The sequence below is a fragment of the Haemorhous mexicanus genome, chromosome Z (assembly GCF_027477595.1).
Source record: "Haemorhous mexicanus isolate bHaeMex1 chromosome Z, bHaeMex1.pri, whole genome shotgun sequence".
Classification (NCBI taxonomy): Eukaryota; Metazoa; Chordata; class Aves; order Passeriformes; family Fringillidae; genus Haemorhous; species Haemorhous mexicanus.
Window position 1 is genome coordinate 34,472,192 of NC_082381.1, and position 7,046 is coordinate 34,479,237.

The following is a 7,046-nucleotide window of genomic DNA, read 5'->3' on the forward strand; positions in this document are numbered from 1 at the left end:
CCCAACACTGCTGCAGATTTCAATAGAGTTTTATTGATTTGCATCAGTCGAGTAACCAAACTGCAGCTATTTATCTTGATGGAGTGAGAGAATTGGGAAGGACATCTGTCTCTCAGGGTTACCATATGGTTTGTTTGATCTTACCTGTATGTATGATTGATCCTGTGAGCTTATATTTAATGCATCTCTCATCCTATGACAGTGGGATAGTGTAAAACTGACTCTTTCTTTGTTTTCTCTTTTAAAATTTTACACTGTGTTCCCTGTATTGTCCTTTTTCCGTGTAAAAATTAAAAATTTACAGCTCTTATATCCAACGTGGACAATTATGTACAAACATCAATTCTGTCACTTACTCTGAAATAAAGCTTTATGATGCAAGCAGTTTTTTGTAGTCCTTCACACTGCCAGAGACCAGAGTGGGGATAAGAGGGGGGACAACAAAAGCCCGCATCAACCCTGAATTTTTGATGTTACTGCTGTTTTGTGCTGTGACTTCAGGCTCCCTGAAGAAACAAGATGCATCAAGCGGTGCCTAAAACATGTTCTCTTCAAACATTGGGAATGATTATTTCAGCAAGTTTTAGCTTTTAGCAGCAACATATGTAGCAGCAGCTGTGCAGTAGTGCTTTGAGGCCACGGGTACTTTGGAACACATAAGAAAACTGTGACTTGCATGTAAAGAGCAGGAAAATGATTTTTTTCCTCATTCAAAATTGTGCTGAGACTTCAGAAGCTTAAAGGACTAAGAAAGTAGGTTACTTCACTCACTTGGATCCAGTGATCTACCCCTATATATATATATATATATATATATATATATATATATATATATATATATATATATTTATACATGTGAAAAACAATTGGCCAAAAAAAATTTTCCACTATTTAAACTAACTGGTTTGTATCAAAATTTCACACCAAACAAAAGTGTCTTTGATCCCCTGCTAACCTCTTTTCCTCTCCAGGTCTTTCATTCATGATTTTTTCTATTATTTTTCTTTCTATATGCTACCAACAGAAAATCCATGGTCACAGTCTCAAGATCAAAGATGAAGTTTAATCTTCAGATTGTGCTGCTTATGCTCATAAACCACTCAAGCCCCAATCCTGCTGTCTGTGACAGTGACAGAATCCTTGATTCAATTATAGGTTACAGTCAATGGGGAACATGCTTTAATCTGTGTACAAACAAAGGGATAAAACAGAAACCTACCATTCTAAGGATGATACTTTATTACACTGAGACATCAGTCAGTGCTGCAATAATGCAGGCTGGGTTTGGAAAATGGATGGGATTAAATTGTCTGCTGGGCTATGGCTGCCTCTCACGTACAGACATGTACTGCTCTACTTCTCTGTCATTTATCTGGCTCACAAAGACTCTGATCCATGACATGTGTGATAGCACAAATTTCATGAGATGAAGGATTCCCAAAATTATTCAGGATTAGACCATTATTCTAAACATGATAGGTTTTTTCAAATACTATTAGGATATGAGGAATTATTCTGAGGTGTAATTCCATTGAAATAATCAACATTTTTGCTCTAGCATTAGTATGCTCACATACCAGGGTGTCTGGAATCCATCTCCACATTTGCCAGTGCCTTTTTAACACTCAGTGTTGAGTGCTTCTTACAAGGTAAATTTGAAAGAAAGGTAACTTTGCAGAGACCTAGCTGGGCTGTAGTGATGACAGCCTTCCACCACGTTAAAGTAAAATTCCTTTATGAGTATTGCTGACATTCCCCAGGCTCCATTATTGTTATTCCAGTTTCAGAAAACACTTTAACACATGCTTTATTTCAAGACACATGTTTCAAATATCATGGGATTTTGGCATTTGCTTAAGTACTTTCACAATTTGATTAGTTAAACAGTGAGGGAGTGACAGCCATGGAGAAAAAGAATAATTTTGGAACCAACAGTCCTTCCATGTATAAATTCTTAATTTTTAGCCCACCCATCTCACTCCTTCCTTTTTTTCACTTTCCGCCCCTCCAATTGTGGTAGGCTGAGTGCTACAACAGCATTTGTGTGATGGCAAGCCCAGGAACAGAAGAAGTAGGCAGAACACTCTCTGTGCCACTTGCTTCAGGCAGTGTCTGCCTCTGCCCCCTCCATTACTGAGTGCAGCACATTGGCCTATTAAACATGGATTTTTTCTGAAAAAAAGAGCTTGTCTCTTTTTGGTTTTGGTTTTTTTCTTTTTTTTTTTTTAGCCAAGAAAGGTGTATTTGCATTGTTGAGAATTTCTTTTTTTAAATATGTGTTCCATTGTACCAAGTGATGCTTAATAACTTGACATTACTGTGTGGCACAATGAAAAGCAGAGCAACCTCTTTTGGGAAGGAGACTGAAAAGTCTTGGCATGATGTGAGAGCAAACAGCAGCTCATTCAGTGCTCACATTACCTATAAACCACCAGTAACCCATCTTTCAACTACTGTAATAATTTTAATACACCTCCACCAAAAAAAAAAAAAAGAGTTATCTAATGTGATTAAGCTTCTTAACTTGCACTTTATTAAATCTGTGTCTTCTTCCTGTCATTTTCTTTGAATAGAAGTGAATATTAAAAAAAAAAAAAAAAGATTGATTTAAAATATACAGGAATGAGTTAGCAGAGAAGAAATAAGGAATATCCCCTAAATAATAATGGTTTTTATTCAGCAAAAGGGACCTTTCAGAAGCTGAACTTCCCAAGAAGATCCTGAACTTTTCTCAAGTTACAGACATTTCACACACAAGGGGAAGGCCGTAGAGAAAGGTAAATGAAAAACAAATAATTTACTTCTCACTGGTGTAGTAAGAGAAGGTTTAGAGGGCATCCTTTACAGTGGGTGCCATTTAAAAGCCAGCATTTGTCAACAGATACCACATAGATGTTTCCTGCAAAGCTCTGGTGTTTCAGAAGCTGTTCAGTGACAGGTCTTGGCAAACACTGACTTTTAAGTGGCAACCAGTATAATTACAGCATTCATGAAAGTGAGAGATGAACAGTGTGGACTGAAAAGGAGCCAGGTATCACATTGTGTGGGCAAGGGCCGTGCCTGGCTTCCCACACCACACTGCCAGGGCCACGCAGCCCAGAGCAGCAGGGTGCCTGCTATCCCCATCCTGCACTGCTCCCAGGCTGGAGCTGAGCTGTCAATTTTTTTTTTTCCCCCAAACTTCACAGTGGATTTTATAATGAGGTGGTTTTGAAAGAATGAGAGGTCACCAAGCATCTTTGCATGCCTAACATAAAAGTGAAACTCATTTAATCTGCTCTCTCTCTGTTCACATTTTTCTGTAACATCAAGAGACTAGGAGGCTCACAAAGATGGCATGAATCTGGTGGATGTAAGCCAGGCTATGTATGCCTTAAAGTAACTCATTTTTCAATAGCATCCATTTGCCAGATATATTCTCTTCTTAAGATGAGGATGTATTTCACTATATAAGCTCAAGTTCACATACAAACTAAAATTCATTTTGTCACGTGTGCTAAAATTTTATTAGCATTAATTAAAAAAATTGCATTTAAACGAGTCCTATTTCATATGCAAAGACAAGTTCTTGATGCCAGATTTAATGTTATTCATGCATTAGTGTTATCCTTGTCTGTTCATCATATGCTGTGAATGTTTCTATGGTCCATAGGATAAGGAAGAATACTGGTTTGTTAATGAAGAGTATCTTCCATGCTAAGGGACTTCATTAAAGATACATAGACAAGATGAATTTTAGCCCTTCATTCTTTTACCACACTGTGAATGTAGCATGAATGTAGTCTGTTGTCATATTAATGTTCAAAATGTGAGTAGTTGTACATCTGAATAGTTTTATTGAAATCAATGGGCCTAACTCACATAAGTAAGGTCTTACAAAGCTGGAATATATTTATATTCATACTGAGACCATGGCTTCCTTGTTCATTGTTTCTTAACTTGCATTATTAATGTGCTGGTATCATCACTCAGTTTCACTGAGGAGTATCCAAAGCAAGAATATGAATCAGTTTCTGTAATTTTTGGGGACTCAAAGCAGTCACTTTAATGCAAATAGTAAAAGTCATCTGAAATAAAAAAAATTCTCTGAGATATAAACTCGTTGTTTCATCTCTAAGTAATTACTTTTCTGGCAGTAGGGAAAATGAAAACTAAAATATTTATGGCTCCTCATACCACTGATATCAGTGTACTCCTACTTGCCTTGCTGCATGGTACACCTTCCCACATTTAACAAGCCAAATGTGCACAAGAAAGCAGTGCTTACACAGGGCTGAAGGTGTAGGGGTTTATGAATAACCAGCACAGGTTTCCTTTCTGCACAGATTGCGGTCTTCATTCACATTTGGCAGCCTTTGACAGCCAGTTGTCAGGTGAAAGGAGTAGGACTGTGTTCTAAAAGCTCTATTTTCCCTGTTTCATCCAAAGTTGCCTGAAGTACAATTTTGGATCTATGTTACACACAGAAAACATGCGCTGACCCATTTTGTCTGTGCCATGTATGTATTTCCTCTGCATGAGGGCAGAGGAAATACAAGGTTTGAGTCATAATCATCAGATGGGTGCCGTCATCAGATCCTTATATTAATTTATACAAATACAATACAGCAAAACACAGCCAACAGAGATTTCCCCTGTGTAGTCAAAGGCAGCACAACAGGCACCTCTGAGACCATTAACAGTAAAGGTGGAAATACAGCCAACATATCACCCAATTAATCTATGCACCATCCTTTTAAAACTTATTCTGTAGGATTCTTATTTTCTCAAAGGAAAAAGGAAAATTTCCATAATCACCTCTTTCTTCTCAGTTTCAGTTCTGAAAGTCATTGGACAGAGTATCAGCAAAATGATGGGAAACAGTTTTGTTTTATATTTGTGTGGTCTGCTTCTCCTGGTTATATATACCTTTGTCTCCTTTCCTGGGGAAAAAAAAAATAGAAAATAAGATAAATAAGATGAGAGAAATAGCTGACAAAAAAAGATAGGATTAGAGATACAGGAGTAGTGCTACCCAGTGTTCTTCTCAGGTAAGATTATGAAAAATGGGATTGATCAGGTGAAAACACATACACATGCAGATATTTTAGTGTTGCCTTGTACCTTCAGTACTGTAATAATATTTTGACTTTATTATTATATTTTATGATATTATTATTATTCAAATTTGTAAATTAAAACAAAATCACTGTATAACTCCCCACCGGAAATAAACAAAATATCTATCCCTATGTTCCTGCAACCTATCAGGCCAATATATTAGGGTATAAGACTAAAACTAGTGAAAATGGAGGATAGATTAAAAATAATCACCCTAAAAATCTTTGGGAAAAAAAAAAGCCCAGAGTGTAGGAGAGGGAATTTAGGACTAGGAGATTTTATAGACACTTTGAAGCTTTGTTCAAGATGCTCACTCTGGCAGTATGTCTGAATAAATGGCATACCACATTTCTGCTGTTTTTTGACAAGGAACTAAAAGTTAATCCCATGATACCTGAATTTGATTTCTTTGAAATGTTCCAAGAGCAAAGCTACTGTTGAGCAGGCCTGTGTCTCCCTCCACATCTTGCTGCCCTGGGAAAATAATAATAATAATAAAGAAACACTTCTCATAGCACCAATACAGCAATCATGCAGGGTCATGAAACTAATTATGTTTTGTGATGGTGGAAATTCTCCATTTCTGTGTGAAGGGGCACTGCTGCATGATAGATGAATGTTGGAAAGGCAGTACATTGTGCTCTTTCATCTCTGTCACTGCATATTTATTCTAACTGCTCCTAAATTATTCATTTTCTTTAAGCAATCAATATTAATAATCTGATTTGCTCCTTGGCATTTTTAGTCACACTTCTGTTTAACTGACTGTAAATAAAGGTCACTTGGAGGCTTCCTGCTGCTGTTCTGAAGGTCCTTGCCTAATTAATTCCCAACACTTTTTTTCCCTGTGACTCTGATTAGCAGTTGCAATCAAGTTCAGCAATTAGCTGCCTCCTTGCACAGTGATTTGCTCACTCTGCCTCCCTGTACAGAGCTACATTTGGTCTCTACTATATAAAGGCAAATGGAGGAATTTAAAATTTTTTTTTTTTTTTTTTGTGTTCCATGACCATGCAGAACAGGTCAGATTTGTCACTGCTTGCACATAACCTTTGTCCACCTACATCATACCTCCTAATCATCCATGGTGCCCCAAAAGACATCATAAACATAATGAACAGCCTCACCAACAGCCCACTTGTGATATGCCTCATCTCAGACTTGTGAATCAGCAAACAGATACAGCACATTAAATCATTCTTGGTTATTTAAGAACACCTGCAGTTTAGCTTATATAAAATTACTTTTTAAAAAGGGGTTGCTTCTTATTTAATGGATTTACCTCAGTCTGCCTGGGGCCCATGGACAAGCCCCAGATTTGAACGCCTTTGGATGCTGGCTTCCAGTTCACAAGAGGACAGAGATCTTGTGTTAAACCTTAAGAAATAATAACCTCAATGAACTCTTTTCATCTTTTCATTCAGAACCACAGAAAAGTTGCTGAAAACATCCGGACTAATTTAATTAATAATTAAGAAGGGATGTCTTCTCTAGTAAGAAGGGATGTCTAGTTATTGGTAGAAAGTGCCAGGGGGACAACCTCTTCCAGGAGACTCCTCTTCAGCAATTATGTCTTTGAAAAACAAGAAGGAAGAGATAAAGAGTTACAATAAACATTACATAAATATCATAGGCATTCTTCACAGGCTTTTCAGTGTTCTGATTTCTCATTACTGCACCCTGGGTAACAACTTCCAAGCAATAGTGTTTAATGAAGAATTTACAAAGAAATGAAGAATGAAGAATTTACAAAGAAATGAAGAATGAAGAATTTTCAAAGAAAATGTTTTTTTCCCCCCTAAAGTTTGTTTATAAGTTCATTGATTTGAATTATTCTAATTCTGACTCCATGTGGATATTAATTCAGACAGAATTGTTTCCATTGTCTGAACAGAAAACTAAGATGTATGCACAAGAGAAATCCTCCTATAGCTGAAGTTTGTCTC

General features: G+C 37.0%; 1 long non-coding RNA gene across 1 annotated transcript; it reads right to left on the reverse strand.

Moving 5' to 3' along the window:
- Nucleotides 1-2,535: 2,535 nt before the first annotated feature.
- LOC132341824 (uncharacterized) lies at nucleotides 2,536-6,784 on the reverse strand. The gene is made up of 3 exons (XR_009490325.1): nucleotides 6,383-6,784; nucleotides 5,495-5,574; nucleotides 2,536-4,922 (listed from the first exon to the last, which is right to left on the reverse strand). It is a non-coding gene; the product is annotated as an uncharacterized LOC132341824 (long non-coding RNA).
- Nucleotides 6,785-7,046: the final 262 nt, after the last annotated feature.